This window comes from Sapajus apella, unplaced genomic scaffold (genome assembly GCF_009761245.1).
Source record: "Sapajus apella isolate SASKATOON/1434 unplaced genomic scaffold, GSC_monkey_1.0 scaffold57, whole genome shotgun sequence".
Taxonomy (NCBI): domain Eukaryota; kingdom Metazoa; phylum Chordata; class Mammalia; order Primates; family Cebidae; genus Sapajus; species Sapajus apella.
In genome coordinates this window covers 2,823,655-2,834,081 of record NW_022436997.1, presented here as the reverse complement: position 1 = coordinate 2,834,081, position 10,427 = coordinate 2,823,655, and the positions used below count along the sequence as shown (strand labels likewise).

The 10,427-nt window shown below is 33.0% G+C and overlaps 1 pseudogene; it reads left to right on the top strand.

Annotated features, from left to right (window-relative positions):
* The first annotated feature begins 2,562 nt into the window (after positions 1-2,562).
* LOC116528263 lies at positions 2,563-2,681 on the top strand (annotated as a pseudogene).
* Positions 2,682-10,427: the final 7,746 nt, after the last annotated feature.

Genomic DNA, 10,427 nt, shown 5'->3' with positions numbered 1-10,427 from the left:
CCTCCCTCCCTCCCTTCCTTCCTTCCTTCCTTGCTTTTTGTCTTTCTTCCTTGCTTTCATTTATTTTTTAAGAGATGGGATCTTTCTCTCTTGCCCAGGCTGGAGTTCAGTGGTTATGATCATAGTTCACTACAGTCTCAAACACCTGGGATCAAGTGATCCTCTGGCTTCAGCCTCTCAAGTAGCTAGATTGCAGGCATGCACCACCACACCTGGACCATTGTTTTTGGTTTTGTTTTCTTGTAGAGTCAAGGGTCTTGTAATCTTGGGCTCCTGACCTCAAGCAATTCTTTTGTCTCTGCCTCCCAAAGTACTGAGCTAAGTTACTTTTCTATATATTTTTTCTATCTCCAATAAACATTTCCAAACTAGCCTGGACTGTTTGCTGCCACTTCCCTGTCTTTTTGCACGTCCCTGAACTTTTAATTCTAATAAAGCTACAGACTTTCTCTACTCATTTGTTCAAATCCAGTGTATTGCTCTCAGTCTCCATTCTGCTTTATATTTCATCAACATTTGACTTTGACTCAATTCTTTTCCTCTTTCTTATTCCTAAATTCCATAAAATTTCTCTCAAGCATCATTTTCCTAAATGCATTTCTAATATGTCATTCCAACTCTTTAAATAGCTTTCTAAATATTATTTCTCTGCACAAATCAAATATTGCCTCTGCTTGAAATGGCCTTCCTTTTGTCTGTCTACTGAAATTTTATTCATCAATCATGATCTAAAGTAAGTATCATTCATTACATAAATCTTTTGTTTTCTCTTAACCAAAATGCAATGCTTTCCTTTGTGCTTTTACACTTAGTAATATTTTCACATTGACGATTGTTGCTTTATCAAGTTTATGAAATTTTTCAAAAGTAGAGAGAAAAAATGGCATAACAGACATATGCTCCAATACATATTAACATTTGCTATACTTGTTTTAGATATATATTTTTGGGAAAAATATGTATATGACAAAATTCTCCTGCATTTCAAAACTGCTGTGCTAAAATAATTACACTTAGAACAAATATTCTATTCATTCTATGTTTTTTATTTTGAATGCCTATATGTGTGTGGGTATGTTTAGATGTATATAAAACACAGTTCAAATATAGAACTGTGTGTGTGTGTGTGTGTGTGTGTGTGTTCTTAAAGTACATAATATTGGTTTCTGTGAGGTTTTTTAAATAAAATAGTGCTTGCTATACACAGTGCTTTGCACCTGGATTTTTCACTAAACATTATGTTTAGTAATATGTGTAGGCTGATATGTTTATATGGTACAATAGGTCATTAATTTTAAATCTTCACACAAAATCAATCAAATCTTTCATGCCATCCCCTTAGACATTAGAATTTTTTTTAATTTGTGTTTTGTTCTGCTTTCTTACTACAAATATTGCTAGGATAAACATTTTGTGCATAGGTGCAGACATTTCTACACAGTTTATTTATGGTGTCCACGAAGTCTCTATATTCTCATTAGTGACCTCTGTGTTCTATTCTATTCTTAGCACAAATGTATATTTTCAAACCTGATCTGGTAGACAACTCCTTGGGAGTCATTAAAAAGGGAGGGTAGCTGATAGATATTTTTCAGGTCATTATTATGAGCAGGGATCTCATGCATAGAAATTTTTATCTGCTCTATAAGTGGAAGGGCATTTTTCTATCATTACTAAATATTACCAAAGCGATCTTCAAATAGGTTGGTTCTATGTACACCCCAACAGTAAATACATGGAAGTTCTCATTACTCCAGATTCTTGACAAGAACTGGTATTATCAGACTTTTAATTCTTTTACCAAATGAACAATACAATTATGAATTTTGTTTTAATACAAATTGTGTTTAGTACAAGGTTATTTTTATCTTGTAATTATTAACAATAATATCTCCATCCTGAGAATTGCCTATCCATAACCTTTAGGTACTTAGGTTGTGTTATGATTTACTATTAATTTTCAGAATTTCTGTGTAGAGTTTGTACTAACATGTCATCTTTCACATACACGGCAAATATGTACTTCCCATCTGCAGTATCCCTTGAAACAGTTTTCATTTCAATACAATCAAATATATCAAAATATTTGTATATACTAATTAGGAACATGAATTCCTATGTTTGTATTTAAACTGGCTTTATAAATGCAATCATTCTGAGGATATTTTCTGATACAATGTGATCCTTTGTATTTTGTAATACTTTGAAGGTTTCTTTCATAATTAGGTTTTTAATAACTCAAGATTATACTGTGGTGTAAATGTATTAATTTGAACTGGAGAAAGAAGAATAGAACAGAGGAGCAAAGTATTTTACTTTTATATATATATATATATATATATATATATATATATATATGTAAAGGTTTTTCTTAAAATCTTGAGCATATAATACTGCTGTCCTTTTAATAAAAATGGGAGTAAGTTTGAAACATTTACTTCAAAAGTCATCGATTTCAAACACATTAACAGTGTGGATTCTTGCTACCCTGAAGAGAAGAAAAAGTACTTAAATACCTTTCTGTTGTAGCAGTTATAAAACTGCTGTAGAAAATATGGGGTAGTCTCTGACCATAGCACCTTTAACATACCTGATCTCATCTGACCTCAGAAGTTAAACAGGGTTGGGCCTGGTTGGGACTTGGATGGGAGACTGCCTGAAAATATCAGGTGCTGCAGGCTTAAATAAACAACAACAAAAAAAGAATTTTTTTGCAGAGAAAATACCTATGATTTGATCATTTAAAAAATCACTGCAAGCCATTAAATAGTCTTTCTTTAAGTAGCACTGATGGTAATTGAAATCAAATTATCTAAGTAATTTTGTATTCATTATTCTCTAAACTACAAAATTTTCTGAAATTCCTATGCATTTAATGTATGATGAGCCAGGTGCGGTGGTTTAAGGCTCTAATCCCAGCTACTCATCAGGAGGCTGAAACAGGGAGATTGTTTGAACCTAGGAATTTGAGCCTGCACTAAGCGATGAACGTGTGGCTGCATTCTAGACTGGGTGACAGAGTGAAACTCCATCTTTAAGAAAAAATTAAAATTAAAATTAAAGTGAAAATAAATGTGTGATAAATGTGAATGTAGTGTGGAGGATAGGTCTAGGTCAGCTCTGTTCTATGTCACAGATTTTTGAACGTCAGCCTTCTCCATTACATTTAATGTCCTGGAAAAGAGATACATAGTTTGGATATCTTTGGAAAATCTACAACTCTGAATGAAGTTGCCACACAAAATAGGTACTCAGTAGTTGTTTAGTTAATTAGAACTGAAATCCCGTGTGCTTATAAAAATCAGGACTTAAAAAAAACTGTGGCAGATAAGGAACAGCCTTGGGCTAAGGATAAGAAGACTCAACCCTGTAAGAAGTAATGAATAGTAGTGATTTATACATTCCTCTTTGCTGATTTTCCTAGAATCCAAATGTTCCTTGGTTCATGTACTCCCCACAATCTAACTACTTTTTACATTTCTGGGATTTAGATTACCTACTTTGAATGAAAAACAATACCTACTGCTGCTAAGTTTACGGAACTGTAGAATTCCATAGAAGAATGCTTGCTTGTTTCTGCCATTCTTATTTTCTATTTCTGAAACGGACCTACTATACAGTAGCTTCCAATTCAATTCCAGTATGTCCTAAACTCTCTCACCTCCCTAGTTAGTCTTGTCAGGCATACCTTTACCAATTACCATACATTGCCGTGTGAAAAAAGACAGCCCCGTTTCATTTATGAGGATGATAGAGTCTTTCCACAATTAAGAATCAGAAAGAAAAAAATAAATAAAAGGCCAAGGAGAAAGAGTACCTGTTGGTTATTTTTATTAAGTAGGTTATATGTCTTCTCAGGGCCTCGTTTTATTTATTTGCAAAATGAGAGGACTGGACTACTCAGTCTTTAAGACTATTTCTAGAAGTAATGTTCTGTTACAGCTACTCACTTTAAAGATTACCCTGATAATTTTCCATGTCCTGTATGTTTACATTACATTTATATTGACCTTTTCCTCAAAACAGTGTCTATTTCTCAATTTGTTCTCATTGTAATTTGCTCATGTGGCATGCTATTTCTAACTAATTTATTGGAAATGTTGGTTATAGAAGGTCAAATAGGTTTCTTTCTTTTAAAGGTCATGTCCTCATGCAGAATGCCCTCATTTTGGAAATACAGGCATTATCTTGTTTTATTGCACTTTGCAGCCAGTGCAATTTTTTTTTTTACAAATTGAAGGTTTGTGCAACCCTGCATCAAGCAAATCTATTGGTGCCATTTTTTCCAACAGCATGTGCTCACTTTATGTCTCTGTGTCAGCATATTTTAGCCATAAAATATTTTAATTGTTTTGCATCTTTTTAGACATGTTATTTCACACTCAGTAGACTATAATATAGTGTAAATGTTTATATGCACAAGGAAACAAAAAATTTGTGACATACTTTATTGCAATATTCACTTTATTACAGATTTTTGGAACCAAATCTGCAATATCTTTAAAGTATGCCTATACCTTTCTATGCAAGTTCATTCATTCATGGAGATCTGAACAATTTTTACAACACAGAGACAAACAGACTCAGATGGGCTGTTTACAATTATAAAATCATCAGGAATCAGTTACCTGCTGTCTCTTGAAATCTTCATATGGTCTCTGGTGATTGTTTTCCCAAACTCAATATCTTTAAATAATGATAGCTGGAGTTGGATTGCATATCAATTTATAAACTCAAGTTAAGTACAAATACAATTTACTTACAAAAAAATTTTTTTGAATACGTCATTCTCCTCTCTAAGTTATGGACCTTTAGGGGAAAAAAAATACAACATGTTATACTGAAGACCCTTCATAAAGCATCTCACGATTCTTCAGATTTTTTTCATGTTATGGTGGAAATACTGAGTTTAAAATATCTTTCTTACACATTTGGACATGCATATAAATATATGTTGACTTTAAGTGATACAGAAATGGGCCTCTTTCAAGTATTGCAAAAATGTTCTGTAACATTTAACATAAAGATAAAGTATTTGTTTTGACAAAACAACACCTATATGAATGAAGAGCTCTACCATATTCAAAAATAGAAAGCCTTGGTTTCTTAAAAAATGGACTTTTACTAATTAACCTATAAATTTGACACATACCAAAAGTAATTGTGAATTATTTTCTTGTGGAAAGTAAGCAACTGATTCTAATCTAGTAGATCAAGAAATTTTTCTAGTGCAGAAAAGCAAGAAGCAGAACTTCCTAGGCTATCAAGACTTAGAATAAAGTTGTCTATATTAAAATACTCTGTTATTGACACTCAGGAGTAAAACCAAGCATTGAAACAAAGTGGAAACCCAATAGAAGGGGCACATATATAGGGATTTTTCATATATATGAGAAAAATGGTTTTCTAATTCAGTAAAATAAATAAAAGACTATTCCTAATCAAACAGGTTAATCAATGAAAAAAATATGTTATTCTTACCTCACACCATATATAGGAATAAATAAAAATAAATTCCAGATAAATTAAGCATCTATATGTCAAAATTAATTTTTTTAAAAGAGAAAGTATAGACTAAATTTAAAACCTCAGAAATGGATTTATGAACACTAGATTTAAAAAGTTATAGAACATAAAGCAAATTTTTTCCATAATTTACTACGTAGTATAATTATGTCCAAAAAAGAATGCATAAATGATTTAAAATGCAAACTACATGCAAGGGAAATGCATTTGCAACCACACTTATATAACGAAACATTAGAATCCTCAATATATAAAGAGTTTTAACAAAGCCACTAGAAGAAGATGATACCAAACAGAAGACAATAATAAGTAAAGGAGAGTAAAAGACAATTCAAACAAAATTCTAGTAGCCAATAAATGTAAGAAAAGATGCTCAACAGCACTTGAAATCTCTAAATGCTCATACAACAACAGACACTCTTTGATTCATTTGTTTGTCTCAAAGGGAAAAAGGGAAATAATTATAATGAGGCAAAGAGTATAGTGAAAACTGTTGCAGACAAGATCCACCAATAGATGCAAAACTGAGTGGGTGAAGCTTAAAGGGAAATAGACTTTACAAAGTTTCGAAGTATCTTACTCAAGATATGTATTAACAAAGCACAAGAGAGTAGTTTTACAGTGGAGAAACCCAAACACCACTTTAACCCAATAAACAAATTCAGCATCACTAGCGATGACATGTTGACATCATTAATTCCTTGACGTTATGCACGAAGAAGGGCATATCATTTCTGTGACATTGTTGCCAAAAATATATCATCTCATTCCAATCATGAAAAACACATGAGATAAACTCAAACTGAAGAACATTCTACAAAATAACCAACCAGTATTCTTCAAAACTGTCAAGACCATGAAAGACAAGAAAAGGTTGAGGAAATATTACATGTTAGAAGAGTGTAACAAAAAACAGAAACCAAATGCAATACCAGATCCTTCCTAGAAGGAAAACACACACGTACAAGAAGGAAAACTGGTGAAATTTGAATTAAAATCTGTGGTTTTAAGTAGCAAATTCTGCCAATACTGGTTTCCTTGTTTCAATAATTAAACTATGGTTATGTAAGATGCTAACATGAAATGAATCTGTATCAGGGGAATATGGGAACAGTCTTTTAATATTTATGCAACTTTCCTGTAAGCTTACAATTATTTCAATATTGAAAGTAAAAAAAAAATGAAAAGATTGTAGAGAAACAAATATTTACTAATCATTGTTTCATCAGCAATTTTATACTACATAATAAAATGTAATATGAGCATACTCTTTAGCCCAACAATATCCGTTCAAAGCATATACTTTAGCAAATTATTTTCAAATTTATTCAGTGGTTATCCCAGAATTTTTAAGAATACAGTACTAAACAATGGAAATATTGTTTTGTGAATAGCAAATTTATGTATGTGTGCACAGTGCCATCGTGTACAATTGAGCATACAGAACACTTCTGTTTCTGTGTGTAGGTGTTTTATTGGAATGTATTATCCAATATATATTTCTAATTGAGTATCGAGTTAACGCCACTAGTCTGGAAAAAATCTAGACTTTTAAACAATAGGTTAGAATAAAGTTAATGTTTGTGAAAGTAGAAAATTGGAAACAAATATAGATCTAATGAAGAATGAATAAGTAAGTTGTGCCATATGTGTACAATAGAATATTACATACCAGGATCTGACAAACTACAGCCTGTTGGCCAAATTTAGCCCATTATCTTTTTTCATAAGTTTCATTGAAACACAGCGAGGAATTCTTTTATGTATTATCTATAGCTGCTTTTGTCCTAAAATACTTACTGCCGAGGCCTTTACAAAAAAAAGTTTGCTGACCACTGATATGTAAAAATGATTACCATGTAGTTACATACATTGACATGGTTAAATCACCAGACTATAATATTTGTGGTTAAAAAAAAATTGCAGAATAATGTACCATTTTAAAGAATTTAAGACCATTTGAAATAGTGTGAGTGTGCGTGTGTGTGTGTGTAGTTTTAATGTGAAAAACATGCATATATTAGTTTTCTATTGCTTCATAACAAATTATCACAATCGAAGTAGCTAGAAATAAAATGCATTTATTCCCAGGCACATTAAGTAAGAAATATGGGCACAGCATGGCTGAGTTCTCTGCTTACTGTCTCACAAGATTGGAATCTAGGCCAAGGCTATGGTCTCATCTGAGCCAATGTTAAAATTTCATTCTAATTCTCATGCTTGGAGTCATCCCTACTGAAGGTTATTGGGAGCACGTCTGCCAGGAGCTCTCGACCTGCAAGAGGGTTCCAACTTGGATAGGGGGGTGCGCGGAAGACAAAGAATGATAGACAGATGGGGTCTGGAGGGTTGAAAAGCATATGCTTTACCAACAACTTTATTCGTGCTCAGGGTCAGTATATATATCTTTTTTAGGTATATGTCTATGTGAGACAAAGGGGTACAGAAAGTTTTAAAGTAGAAAAATCAACATCATAGGATAAGAACAATGGAAAGGTCAGATACACAATTAACTGGAACAGGTAGTCACACTGTCTCATCTAGGGGCAAGTCATTGAATTAACCAGAACAGGTGGTCACACTATCTCATCTAAGGGTAAGTCATTTATCTTCTAGAGAAAATCCCCAAAGTCATAAAATATGACTTAGTAGAAAACTCAATTATCACATACGTAAAACATGTCTTAGTAGAAAACTCAATTATCGTACACAATGCATCTCATGACTGCACGGCCATCTGGCGATTGCCCACAAGTTTAACTTTAACCTAAGTCTTTCTCTGTTCCTGCTTTCCGATAGCTCGACTCCCTCAACTAGAGACACTGTGTCTGGGCTTGATCCCTCCGTATTGTGAGGCCCATTTTCAGGGGGCCTCACATGGGAGCGCTCCCCACAGAAGGTTACTACTTTCCTTTAACAACAAGGAAATCCTTTCTCTATTCTACAGGTTCATAGAGTATAATGTTTTAGCTCTCACATTATCTCACTGCTTTGCTAAAATTTCAAATACTTGATTCTCCTTAGAAATAAACATCATGATATTAACTGTATATATTAATAACAATACATAATATATAATACAGTCACAAATTTTTCAAAGCATCAGAACTTCAAAACAACGTGCTAAAACTCATGTCCCAAATAAATTAACTACACACACACACACACTCTCTCTCTCTCTCTCTCTCTCTCTCTCTCTCTCTCTCTCTCTCTCATGTAGTATTCCCCGGTATCCATGTATGGATGATACTTTCCAAGACCCCCAGTAGATATATACTGTGTACAATTTCTTCCTTTTTATCAATTTTATAATAGAAGATTTACTTTTACTGTTGATCTTAGCAAGTTCAGCATATTTTTTTTTTTTTAATTAAGTCTAGAACTTTCAACATTTAACCTAACGAAGTACTTTATGGCTTCTCTTAGACATATCCAAATAGCTCATCAGCACTTTTGTGCTTTGGAACTCTTGTTAAGTAAAGTAAGAGTTACTTGAACACAAGCACTGCAATACCTCAAACGTCAGTCTGATAACAAAGTTTGCTATTATGTGTAATAGACAGTGTGAATACACTGTACAAAGGAATGATTCATGTCCTGAGTGGGATGGAGTGGGATGGAGAGAGATTTCATTTTGCTCCACAGGACAGTGTTAAATTTCAAACATAAGTTGTTTATTGTGGAATTTTCCATTTAATGTTTTCAGAGTGTGACATCAGGTAACTAAAATTGTAGAAAACCAAACCATGGATAAAGGAGGTCTACTATATCTACAAATACTTAATCATAATCATGTTGGATAAACCAGAGATAGAAAGTCATGTAATGGTTATAGACAGATCTAGATTTTTATGTACATAAAGGGTAACAGGTGATGAAATGTTGCTACTCCTGAATAATGATATAAAATTGTCTCCTAACCACAAGCAAATTCCCCAAGAGGTTGTCCTACCTGCCAGGTGATCAAGTTTACCTGACTACAAATTCTGCAAGCCACACTAGGGCATGGTGTCTCCTATACAGGCCTCATTAAATGCTGCAGACATAATGTAAATCACAAGAGTATGAACCAAGACTCACAAACCTGGATTCTAGACATATCCTCAGTTATACAGAAGTCTGTGATTTTGGGTAGGTGAAATAATTTATTTGATCCTTAAATTATTCCATCTGTAAATAAGGATAATATATATTACCTGACTCTATCAATAAAGTAATGTCTGCACACCATAAAAAATGAGTATGGCTGTGTAAACAATAAATATTTTTTGCCATCACTTCTTTTGTTACACAAAAATAAGTCTGAGCTACATTTTCCAGGGCAAATATATGTCCTTTAAATTTGTCTGGGGTCTGGGTTTCTTCCAAGTGTGATAGAGTCAGTCTTTATTCCTCAATGTCCAAACGAGTGCTTAAGTTCCAGCCTGACATCTGAGTTTTCAGCCAGATGGATGAAGAAAGGATCAATAATATTATGCAGAATAATCCAGTTATATATTAATGTGGTTTCTTAGAAGTTTCTATACAATCTTTCTGTTTACACTGATCTGTCATTTTGCTATTGTATTTGTAGGGATGTGAATAATACAGTCTTTGTTCCAGGAGGCCACATGTCCAGCTCAAATTCTGACACTCTATTACTAAAAAAGGAGAAAGGAAATATTAGGGTAGATGACTTGCAGTTTCAATTACAATTAAATCCAAGGCCTGGACAGATAATAAGGTATAACTTCCACATTTTAGAGTTATAATTCTGTAATCTTTGTCTATACAAACATATAAAAAAATCTTCACCATATGCACAGGCAGACATATATTTAACCTGTCTGTCAAATTTGTGAATATGAAAATCTACCATAAAAACATAATCTTTTTGATATGCATAGCTTTTAAAAATAACA